General features: G+C 29.2%; 1 protein-coding gene across 1 annotated transcript in view; it reads right to left on the bottom strand.

Moving 5' to 3' along the window:
• LOC111690994 (3-hydroxy-3-methylglutaryl-coenzyme A reductase) overlaps nt 1-12,629 on the bottom strand; it is a 79,908-nt gene extending 67,279 nt beyond the window's left edge. The window contains exon 1 of the mRNA XM_023453612.2: nt 11,762-12,629. The gene's annotated coding sequence lies outside the window, so the exon portion shown is untranslated. The remainder of the gene's footprint in view (nt 1-11,761) is intronic.
• Nucleotides 12,630-13,207: the final 578 nt, after the last annotated feature.

Genomic DNA, 13,207 nt, shown 5'->3' on the forward strand with positions numbered 1-13,207 from the left:
TGTATAATTTGATAATACATTTTATAGTGCTTAGTCATTCATATCGTTTAACACTTTGAATGATTAGCCAGAGTCCAAAATATAAGTTTGCCCTAAATATAAAATCATAATGCAATAGTTTACAGAATTATGTTTTAAATGGAAAATAGGGCATTAAAAATAGCATTCAGATCAGCTGATTTTCAAAATAAATTATATAGGAGAACAGTGGATAACTGAAATGTCAGCAGTAAGTGAAATTCACTGAGAAATGTTAGCTGCTGAACATAAACCTGTAATTAGCATCTGGTTAACAAAAACTGGTAATTTATTTCAATATTATGCGTAATGATAGATAATGATATTAAGAGTAATGATAGATAAGAATACAACACTGAAAAAAGCTCGTAAACTTCGATCTAATTCAATAAAGTAGAATGAAATTGGAATAAGGACTTTGTTACAATTCCCATATTCCATTTCTTCAAAACTTGTGAGTTAAATAGATGATGTTTACAAGTGACATAGCATATGGCACAAGAAGATTGCTGATGAGGAGCCGTAGCGGGCCCGAAAATGCATTCCATTCTGCTGTTGTGTCCGAAAAATTAAATTTTCAGTATTCTTATAATTAAAAAAAATATCATTACAATTTGGAAAATAACTTATCCCCAAGTGGGACTCGAACTCGAGCCTGAAGAATATTCAATTAATAATATTATGCCAAATATTTTCTTCCTTATATCCACTACTATATAAAAAGTTACACAACAACTTTGTCCCTCTTTCCTTTTCGCCTGCTGAAGAATTTCACTAAACTACGTCAAAGAAGGAAATTAAAAATTAAACAAAAAAAATGGATCAGAGGAAAATTACGAAAAAAAAAGAAATATGTTACAAACTCAGCTAAATGCAAATCATTAAGAGACTTTTTACATGGAAATTAAGTTGTTCATTGTACTAAAGGATGAAGTCTAATGGAAAATATAAATGATTACGCTTCAATATACGCACGAATACACAGGAAATATTTAAGTAAACCAGATATCAAATAGATTACTTTAGTAATTGTCGTTTAATATTTTTTACAGATAAAAACAAAAGGCAACGTCAAAAAATAATGGAATATTTATTGATAAGCATTTCGGAAATTTTTAAAAAAAATGAAGTAATGAAATCCTTGATTTTTGTTTTTATTATGCAGCTACTAATGACTTTGAGCGTTTATAACATTCAAAATTCAAACGAGATTTTTCAAATTTAAGGGCATGATTTCTCGAAAACATAAGAATTTATGAGGTCAGAGACGTATTCATTGCAGTTCAATCCTTAATATATCAGAGAAAAATACTTAATTTTGGTGCTTTATTATGGTGACTTAGAGTGTTTATAACGTCAAAAATCTAAACGAAATTTTTGAAACTTAAGTTTACGATATCTCGAATGTATACTGTTGAGAAGAAATTTTAAGGTCAGAGACCTATTCATCGTAACTTAATCTTCAATATTTGTACTTTATAACGTCGAACGAGATTTTTTCAATTTAAGGACCCCATATATCGAATACATAATGTGGTTTTTATCGTATCTTAATCCTTAAAATATCAAAGGAAATTATTAAATTAAAAATTAAATTATTTTTATCCTTTATTATTGAGCCAATAATAACTTTGATCGTCTATAACTTACAAAATTCATTCGAGATTCTTTAAACTTAAGCGAAAGATTTCTTAAAAATTATCATGTGGAGGAGAATTTCTAATCCTTAATATATTATAGGAAAATACTTGATTATTATCCTTTATTATGAAGCCAATAATAACTTTAAGCGTTTATATAGTTCAAAATTTAAACGAGAGTTTTTCAAAATTAAGTTCACAATATCTCAAAAATATAATGTGGTTGCGTAATTCTTAGATCAAAGAGGTATTCATCCTAACTCAGACCTAATATATCAGATGAAAATATTTGATTCTAATGCTTAAATTGTAGTCGGCAGATTCATATTTAGTTCAAGAATTTGCTACATGATTCTAGTACTAGATACCGTACCATTGGAACCGGTATTTGATTGTTTCATGTACAAGAAGCTTTCGAGCTTCTGGTCATGTATGAAAGCCTTATAATTAGTTCAGTATGATGGTGTAATGCTTTCCTTTTTATTTTTCGTGAGATTTACTACTCAATCAATCCTTTTAAGAACATGACCCTAAGATTTAGTAAGTCTTTGAACCACTGACAAATGAATAAGATTTAGATTGAATCTAAACGTGTTTTTTTAAAATAAAGGACACGATATCTCGAAAAATTTGCTATATGATTCTTGTACTAAATACCGTACTATTTAAACCATTGTAGATTGATTCGAATACGAGAAACTTTAGAGCTTCTGGCCATGTGTGAAAGCCTTATAATTATTTCGGAATGATGATTTCTTTTTAATTTTTTGTGAGATTTACTACTCAATCAATTACAAATAGATGAATCCGTAAAAACATGATCCTAGTTTAGTATCCTATGATGAGTTTTAATGAGTGAAATATCTGTATTGTACTTTCATTCTTCCCTCAATATTTCAATGCATTTTTATGCTCAAATGGTGCTCGTTGCTTTTTTAAGATATTTAGTAATACAAACTGCTTTGACCTAATTAACGCAAAGACTTTATGAACGAAGTACAAGGCCACATACAGGCTAACTATAAGGTCAAATAATTCTGTCAGAACCTTCAAGCTAACAAGAGTTTCGTTACTTTTTCCCAATATTTTGTAATACATACATCTTTAACATTATTTAAGCCAAAACTTATTAAAGGAAGTACAAGGCCCCATAGAGGCAAGATATGTATATATTTGAGAATGCAGATAATTCTGTCAAAGTCTTGAGCTTTTCCGTAAAAGCGTTGATTGCATTCTATACGAAATTTTGCAATATGTTACACTTCAAATATATCCCTCATCACTGCCCTCAAAATATGCGAAAGAAACAAGAACTGGCCTTCCGTTCAGATTATTTTAATAGATTCAGTAATCTGCTGTTTCGTAAAGCTTTAAGCCATGACATCACAAACTTTACTACAATGATCTTCTTTTCAGAATTAGCAAACATACATTTAAAGTTCTGCCTTAAATACAGCAGCAGCATCATCATCAACAACAGCAGTGTTTCTAACCTTAAAACAGTTAAAATGGAATAAATTTTTTTTCTGGATTTTATAACTGTAACTGTCTGATACTGTATGGTGGCCCTTTTTTAATCTGGCCACTTTTACTTTTTTTTTAATGATGATGTTCCATAGAAATGCTTTTTTATTTACGTAAAATGAAAAAAAAAATTGTTTTCTTTTTTTTTACAATTTCCCTTATGGATAGATTGGCTTTAGAAAAGTATTTAAGTAAGTATTGTTGTAAAGTGAAAAAAGAAAAGTTTGTTGTTTTTTTTTTCTTTTTCTTGACTCTTGTCTTGATTTGGGTAGACATTTGTTGGTATTGGATTGCTTGCTATCAAGTATGAGTTGTACACCAGATGTTTGAGTAATTTAATGTAGTCAACATCTTAAAGATAACGGAAATAAGGTATTTTTTAGTTGTTTTTGTTGTTGTTGTTATTTTGATTTATTTATTTTTTTTTTTAAATCTATATACTTTTTGTTTTGTTGAGATTTTAATAAACAGAAAATATAGACAACATAGACTTTTGTTTGCATACAACATGTCTATGTAAAATTACAAACATTTTCTTGTCAACTTAATAGATATAAAGAAATCTGTATATAAACTTGGACTATATAGTTAATTTTTCTTTTCTTCTTTTTTTCAAAGAATTTATATAAACATAGACAAATAAAATATGTAAATTCTTATTAAAACATTTTTTCTTAATTTTAAACCGTTAAAATTTAATCTTTTGTTTAATAATATCTACGTTTGAAAATTTAAAAGTTTATAATAAAAATGTTGAGATTTTTTTGTATTTTTTAAAAGTTCTTTATATTTGTTTGTGGTTTTCCCATAATATTTAATAGATACAAATAAACATGTATGAATGTAGGTATGTATGTATCTATGTATGCTGTACTTATTGACACATTGTCAACATAGTACTTAAACTGCTTAAGTAAACATACTGGCTTAAAAGTAAATATTCGTTACAATTGTAAAAATTCTACCTCTTTCTTTAATACTTTCAAACAAACACAAAAAAAGTGTTTAATTTTGAAATCCATAACTAATCAATTTTAAAGGGGCGTTTTAGTTTTAAAGTACCTAATATAAATTGCACAGTGGTCACGGAAATGTCATTCTATGTTTTATCTTTTAGAAGTAGAAGGGAAAATTTCGAGATCGTCATACAGTTCTACATATATACATAAATAGTAAGCGCTTCCCAGCAAAAATAAAACGAAGTACTTCTGAAAGAATAACATTTATCATCACTTGAAAAGTAGGACTAAGTACTTTTCTTTACCTTCTGTGGAATTGAAGGTTTATTGAATTCCAAAGAAACTGCATTTATTTATATATATTAATATTATTTATGTCAAATTACTTATATGCTATAATACTACAATTTCACTTCCTAATAACTTGCAAAAAAGAACACATAAAACTTACTTCTTGAGAATGACTTAAGATGCATTGAATTTGGAATCAAATAAAAAGAACATCCCTCCTATGACAAGCCTATATTAAAATCATCAATAACCAGCAAAAAATATTTGATGTAGTACTTTACAAACTTCATTTTAATCACATCTAAAAATGCGATTACATATAATTCACTTTTTCAAGCAAATATTTCGTTGCAAATGAAAACCCGGTTAAAAGTAAGTAAAGAGATATAGAAAAGTCATTACAAATAACATCAATGTTTGGTGAAGAGCCAGTGAAATTTTCATTAAAAATGTCATTAAGGGAATGACATCCAAATAACGGATTTTTACTGCTTCTAAATCTAAGATAAGATGTAGTATAGAGTTGCTAAAAATGAAGAGCATCCTACCAATGACAAGCTAATGTAAAATTCATAGATTTTTCACCCGAATTTGAAGCATTTCAGGTAACTAGTTCTGATTAAAATACCACATCTTTTTACACACTTTTTTGCTGGGTACTTTAGATCTTTTTGTTTACTTCTATGGAGTAAATTGTACTTCTTTTTCGCTTTTTTGAAAGTTCTTTTTTTGCTGGATTATTATAACGATAAAGTATGTTAGTTAGTTAATTAGTTAGTTTGAAAGGGTCTATCAGACTAGAACACTAACCACTAACCTACCAGAGGCCACTATAACTCTAAACAAAATGGGTAATCTGTTGCTCATTACCTATCTCAGTTTAGCCAGAGTTATTGTTACGGACTGGTTTTCAACAATTTAGCTATAGGCGAACACTTTAATATTAAAGTGTTCGTGAATGTAATTTCTTACAAAGTTACCAACAGTGTTTCTAAGAGATGTAATTAATATCTAAAGTAATATCACACTCCAGATAATTACATTTAATTTCCTCGAAAGCCTAGCAATGACAATGAAAGTGTACATTTACTTTCATCTTAAGTCGTCTTAATTTGTTCGTCCAACTTATAACTTTTTTCAATAGTAAAGTGTTGATGAAAAAACATTCTTAGACATTTCTGAGAGATGTAGCATTTGGAATAGGCATGCTTACGGGGCCTTTGGACTATTGCAGGTTGTGCGAAGATAGGGAGGAAATTGAGTCGATTGAGTATACAGAATCTTAGGCTGATGTGGCTAGGGAAGAGATTCCATGATGAAATGAAAGATATTGCAAGTTTTACTAGGTTTTATCAAGAAAATTAGTCCGTTTTTCTCTATCATCTCTTCACTGGAATTATTTTCTTTTAACCTATCTTCTTCTCTTTCATTCTAGTTTTTCTTATAGGCTTTCTGTTTCTCAGTTTTTTCTTTAGAATCTTCATTTCTTTTTGAAAAGGAAACACAATGGACCTTATGATTTCCTAATGGACATGCATCTTTTTATGGTACATAACCCTTCTAAAGCTCACCTTATATCTAGAGAGCCTAGCAAATTCAATAAAAGAATAGAAAGTGTAAAAGTATTTCACTTTCCTTTTGAGTAGTCTTAATCTGTTCGTCCAACTTTGTATAGTTAAGCACCCGCAAAACTTGAAAGATTATTCATTTTGTGTTATTTCCTAATTGGTGGTGCTACATTCATTCCATTATTTTAAAGAGTCATAAGAAATTCTCTTGTCCTTGTTTTAAAATTAACAAAATGGTTTTGTTTTTCGACAGGTTAACTTACACAAGATCCCTTCTATTTATAGCAAATACATTCCTTCTTTTATTGCTCCATTTGGACCGACAAAGAAAATCTTTACACAAATGTTGAAATACAAAAGGTAAATTTTATTAATCTCTCAAATAAGATTTTTGAACCACCGCCTACCAAAAATCTATAATAAGTTTGATAAGCTCTATCAATAATGTCATCTTCATATTCGTGTTAGCAACAACATTTATTTAAGTTTTTTTTTTAATATTTTTTAGCACTGCTATTTAAAGAAAGCGTGGCTTATATTTTTAGCATATATTTGCATATTATATTTTTAAATTAGAATAAAAAAAAACTGCTTAATATTTATGGAAATATCCCATAAATTAAAGAATATTTTAATATTAAGAATGTGTTTAAAAAATTTAGCTAAACTAAGTTGTTTATTGCATATTATAGGTTTTATTCATAAACATTTATAAAAGGTTTATAAAACAAATCAAACATACAAAATTTGTTGAATAAATCTTTGATAAGTGTTTATTAGGGTTTTATAAATCGACTTTCGAATAATCGAATAAACGAATTTTTGTCGAAAAGAGTCAAAAAGTCGAATTCGACTATTTTATTCCAAAAAAATCGATAACTCGGCTATCGTCTGTGAAAAAAAGTCGACTTTGTTAATAAAAGTCGAAAAAAGTCCAAAAATCTGAATGTCGATGTTTAAATGTTTTTAAACTAAAAAACATAAAAAGTTTTTTCTTAAAATTTCCCCTCATCAATACCACTGTATGACTGTCACCTCTATTGGTAAGTAAAGAAAAAGAGCATAAAAAAGCAATTACTCTTTTACAACGATATTCTCTAGTCAAGTTTCAAAATGTGCCTGCAGTTAAGTTGTTTTTGTCATTTTAGTCTAAACTCTTTGTTTTTTTTTTGTCAGGTTTTACGACGTTTGCCTGACTATTAGAGCAAAAAGTTCAAAACTACAAAACACACACTCACATATATAGGTATATACACAAAAAAGAAAACAAATTTGTTAGAGGCGCCGTTCACACCTATTGTTTGTCTTTGACAACAATTACATTATATTTTTTTTACAATTGTCTACTAGAAGAGATCAAGATAAAGATTGATGAACCGATTTAGTTTAAAGGGTTTTCAAAACCTTTTTTATTTCAATGTTTCCGGTTTGACCTTTTTTATTATCATACAAATTTGTGGGTATTTTTCTTAGTTTTATTTTTCTTATTTTTTTTTTTTGTAAAATGAAGTGTTGACTTGAAAACATCATCTTTTGTCAACTAAAAAATAGTTTTATTTAATAATCTCATTTGTAAGTTATGACCCTCATAAATTTTGTTGCCTCTAAAGCATTGGACATAATTTGAATAGCGAGTTTAAGTGTTGGTTACAACAATTTCTAATAGAAAGAACATTTTTGCAAAATAAAATATAGAACTAGAAAAAATACTTTCAATGTCAACATAAATAAGAAAATAAATCCTCGTAGATTGTGTAAAATTATACGCGAAATTTTTCTTAAGGCATTGAATACTTGCTGTTTGTAATGACTGTCTGCACTTAGACATTTATTTGTAAAAATATATATATTTTTGTTTTATTTTATGTGTGTGTATTGGTATATATGTATATGTCTTCTTTTTTGATTTCCAGTAATATTGTAAAATAAAAAATCAATGAGCGGAAATTTTTATTAAGGAAAAACTTTAACGTAAAATTTACCAGGAAGGAAATCAAGTTGATGTTATGGTTTTCAAAAAGATGTCGTTGTAAAGTAATTTATTAAATAAAAAATATGTTTAAAACATCGATAATAGAAAAAAAATATTATAAAATATTTTTTGATTTCAAAAAAAATAGTGAAAAACCCTAGATCGAATTGCCTTTTATGTGAGTAAAGTAAAATTTACCGTTATTTCGATAAGGAAAAAGAAATCTGCTTAAGATTTTAGAAAAAATCTGATGTTTAGTGAAAGAACAAACTTTTTATTGAAATTTTCCTTGTTTTAAGTAAAATTTGGGATTTTTTGTGATTTTTTTTATTTTTTTTTTTTTTTTGAAAATTTGAGTTTTTATTCACAAAACTTGTAGTTTTATTAAATTGAAAATTTTAAGTGAAATCTTTATTTGTAGTTTTGAAATTTGATTTGAAAATGCAAAATTTTTCATTAAAATTTAAATCATTAAATCAGATTTTCATCAAAAATTAGATTTTTCCTTAAAAATTTTAGAATTTCAAACAATTTACTAGATACCCAGCAAAAACTAATTGATGTTATACTTTACAAACTACATCTTAATTACATCTAAAAATGCGATTAAGGAGTGAGATCGAAAAATTCTTAACATACATATATGTTTATAAAAAAGAAACCACTAAACTTACAGCTTTATTTTTTTTTATTTGATTCAAATTATTATTACAATTTACAAAAAAAAAATATTTTTATAGTTTTAATCACTAGTGATGAAATTTTGAACCCTTTTCGGAAACCCTTCTATTAACGTTTTTATAGTGCTTTCTGTCACTTTGCTCGAACATGTAGTCCATCTCCGTTTAAAATCTACCACACTTTTGGACACCTTTTTTGTACTCTTCAATTCTCTTTTAACAAGAGCCCAATATCTCTCCACTGGCCTTAGCTCCGGGCAGTTTGGAGGATTTGCCTCTCTTGGTACAAATACCACATTATTGTTCTTGTACCACTCAAGGGCTTGTTTACCATAGTGACAGGATGCCAAGTCAGGCCAAAAATAAGTGGACACATTATGAAGTCTTATGAATGGAAGCAGCCTTTTTTGTAAACATTCCTTGATGTAAACTTCGGTATTTATAGAGCCCGTTGTAACAAATGATTGGCTTCTTTTGCCGCAACTGCATATTGCTTGCCATACCAAGAACTTTTTGGGAAATTTTGTCTGCTTTTGGGTCCTAAACTTTTCTTCAACATTTCCTCGAGCATCAGCAACATAAAACTTTTGACCTGTAAGTTGCGAAAAATCTGCCAGAACATGCGTTTCGTCATCCATTATGCAGCAAGAATATTTTTTTATAAAACTTGACTTTAATTTCCGTGCTCTGTTTTTGGCCTCTAAATTTTTAGCAGCGTTCTTGTCAGGAACTTTTTGAGCCTTGTATGTTTTTAAACCTGCATTAGCTTTAACTTTTCGTACCAAATAGTCCGAGCACTGAGCTAACCGAGCTGCTTTCCTACCGGATGTTTTGGGAACTCTTTTGAAAATACGTTCTATTTTTTTGGCTTTAGATACATTATGTGGACCATTCCTTCTACCTGAACCAGGTTTTCTATCAACTGACAAGTTCTCCCGGTACTGTTTAATAACATTGGAAACAGTTTGACGGCAGACCTTTGAATGCTTGGCCAACTTTTTGTAAGACCAAGTTGGGTTTAGTTGAAAATATTTAATAATTTCAGTACGCACTTTTTTCTGGTCACTCATTTTAATCAGATTAACAAAAAAATTAATATAATTGACATTACACATAATAACTGACATGTTTTTCAAAGGTAACTTGATCAAAAAAAAAATCAAATAATACTTTGGTTGAAAAATGTAATGAAAAACGTGTGTTAAGAATTTTTCGATCTCACTCCTTACATACTATTCACTTTTATAAAGCAAATATTTCCTTACAATTGAAGACCCAGTTAAAATTGAGAGAAAAGACAAATCAAGATTAGGTGTAGTTTTAAGTTGCCAAAAATAAACAATATCCCTCCAATGGAGGGAAATTAAAAGTGAGAAAAGTCATTACAAGTAACATATTTGACGTACATTAAGTTTTGGTGAAAACCCGGTGAAAATTTCATAAGAGTGTCATTAAGAGATTTTGTTTTATTTTTTGACATCCAAATATAGGATTTTAACTGCTTTTTTTAACTTAGATTAAATGCACTTTTGAGTTGCCAAAAATATGTAAACAACATTCCTATAATGAAACACGACAATTGGATCTTCGCTCCGGAACGACCCGAGTCATACTCGGCCAAAGATTGTCAACCCAGCGACAGCTGTATCAACAGAAAGTTTTTTCCCCAGGAAAGAACTATCGGCCACAGTCGAGCTGTTACAAAAACAACAACAATGAAACGCTAATGTAAAATTCATAGTTTTTTCACCCGAATTTAAAGTACTTCGAGTTACTAGTTCTGATCGTTTCCACGACAATTGCATTTTCGCTCCGGAACGACCCGAGTCATACTGGGCCAAAGATTGTCAACCTAGCGACAGCTGTATCAACCGAAAGTTTTTTCCCCAGGAAAGAACTATCGACCACAGTCGAGCTGTTACAACAACAACAACAATGAAACGCTAATGTAAAATTCATAGTTTTTTCACCCGAATTTGAAATATTTCGAGTTTTTAGTTCTCATCGTTCCCATGAGAATTGTATCTTCACTCCGGAACGACCCGAGTAATACTCGGCCAAAGATTGTCAACCCAGCGACAGCTGTATCAATCGAAAGTTGTTTCCCCAGGAAAGAACTATTGGCCTCAGTCGAGCTGTTGCAACAACAACAACAATGAAACGCTAATGTAAAATTCATAGATTTTTACCCGAATTTGAAGTACTTCGAGTTACTAGTTCTGATCGTTCCCACGACAATTGGATCTTCACTCCGGAACGATCTGAGTAATACTCGGCCAAAGATTGTCTACCCAGCGACAGCTGTATCAACCGGAAGTTTTTCCCCAGGAAAGAACTATCGGCCACAGTCGAGATGTTACAACAACAATGAAACGCTAATGTAAAATTCATAGTTTTTTCACCCGAATTTGAAGTACTTCAAGTTACTAATTCTGATCGTTCCCACGACAATTGGATCTTCACTCCGGAACGTCCAGAGTAATACTCGTCCAATGATTGTCTACCCAGCAACAGCTGTATTAACCGAAAGTTTTTTCTTCAGAACTGTGGGCCACAGTTCTGTTACAATAACAACTACTAGTAGTGATGAAAATACTACCTGTTTTTCCACACCAAAGAATGTAGAATTTCATCAAGAAAAAGTAGTTTTAAATAAAAATCAAAAACTCGCAGTAGAAATTGAAAAGAGCAGCTCCCAGAATCTTAACAATATATGAAAACTATTATTTCAAAATATACTCCATATTGATTTTAGATTTTTCCGGGTTAATATTGCAAAAACCAAACAAGGTGCTTTACCACGTCAATATGGGTCTACGCTACAAAGGTACCGAGTCATACTCGACCAAAGATTGTCAAACCTGCGGCAGCTAAATCAACCGAAATAGTCAAATTGTTACAACAACAGAAACCAGGTAAGGTCAGTTTTGGTCCACTACATACAACTTATGCTAAATTTAATAAATAAACTGAATTACCATTTAAATCAAAATTATTTACTGGGTTATTCTAAATCTACGCATTTATATCGTTGTACATAAATATGTTTTCCTCATAAGCAAATTAATATCAAAGAATATGTTAAATAACAATAACAAAACTAACTTACCGTTTGTTTAAAATATTGATCTTAAGATCTTATATTTAAGGAAGCAACAGCTAGCAGTTCCATAAGATTCCGATTCCATTAAGCACTTTTGATTTCTTCTTATTGATTGAGCGCGTATAATAAAAGAAAAGTTTCTTTTTGTAATTAACACTCGTTTGTCAAATTTACTACACACACGATATAGGTACGATATATAGAAAAATTTTTTACTTTTTATTTATTAAATTCACGTAACAATTTACTAATAGTTGATTTTCATATAAAACATTTGTGTTGTGCACAATTCTCTTACACACTTTCGAATTTTTTTTACGATTTTTTTTTCTATAAACAACAAAAATTTCACCAAAAATAGCTAAACTACCATCATCATCGAAAACTAATGAAAAAAAAAACAATTTTTTTGTTAGCGTGAAGTCAGTTTTGTTGCCAATTGAATTATTATATAATTTTTAATTGTTGTTTTAGTTTATAAAATGTTTGTTTTTTTGTCTTAATTGATTTATTTTATACTGCACTTTATTCAAAGGATAAACTCCAAGCTTTTTTATTATTTTCATGAAATTTTCTTTTAACTCTTTTGTTTGGTGTTTGTGCAGCAGGCTTTTTTCCAATTTTTTTTTTAATTTGCCAATTTAAGATGCTTCTTTTATATTTTCTTGCACTCTGTTTGAGTTAATTTATTGCAGTTGTTTTGCTTTAGCTTTATTTTAATAAAGATCTGTATTTAAATATAAAAATTTATCCTTTTTTCACTGGTAGATTTATTTTTTCTACAAATTTCTTATTTTTTACAACTTTTCGATTGGTTTTTCTCCGAATATCACATCCAACTTTCACAGCTGTTCCGTTCGAACTGTCAGTGAATGTATGAAAATTTGTCTTCGACTATTTGACATTAGATTCTAGTGTTGTTAGATAAAAGAGTACCGGTTACTCGCAGAGTTAATAAAATCCACTAGTGTTGTTTAACTTGATAATTAACTCACTAAGTGAATGAAAATTTATCTCACGTTCACAAAAATAAAAAAAAAATTTATTTATTGAAATTATTTGTTGTTGTTTTTAATAAATTATTTATTTAAATTGGTTGTAAAAAGGAAGTTGTCTTTGATAGTCTATAGTCTAGTCCATAGTCTACACTATATCTATATAATCTAGTCTATAGTCTAGTCTATAATCTAGTCTATAGTCTAGTCTATAATCTAGTCTATAGTCTAGTCTATAGTCTAGTCTATAGCCTAGTCTATAGTCTAGTCTATAGCCTAGTCTATAGTCTAGTCTATATTCTAGTCTATAGCCTAGTCTATATTCTAGTCTATAGTCTAGTCTATAGTATAGTCGTTAGTCTAGTCTATAGTCTAAACTATAGACTAGTCTATAGTCTAGTCTATAGTCTAGTTTATAGTCTAGTCTATAGTCTAGTCAGAAGCTTTTTATAAATAA

The sequence above is a fragment of the Lucilia cuprina genome, chromosome 4, assembly GCF_022045245.1.
Source record: "Lucilia cuprina isolate Lc7/37 chromosome 4, ASM2204524v1, whole genome shotgun sequence".
NCBI lineage: Eukaryota > Metazoa > Arthropoda > Insecta > Diptera > Calliphoridae > Lucilia > Lucilia cuprina.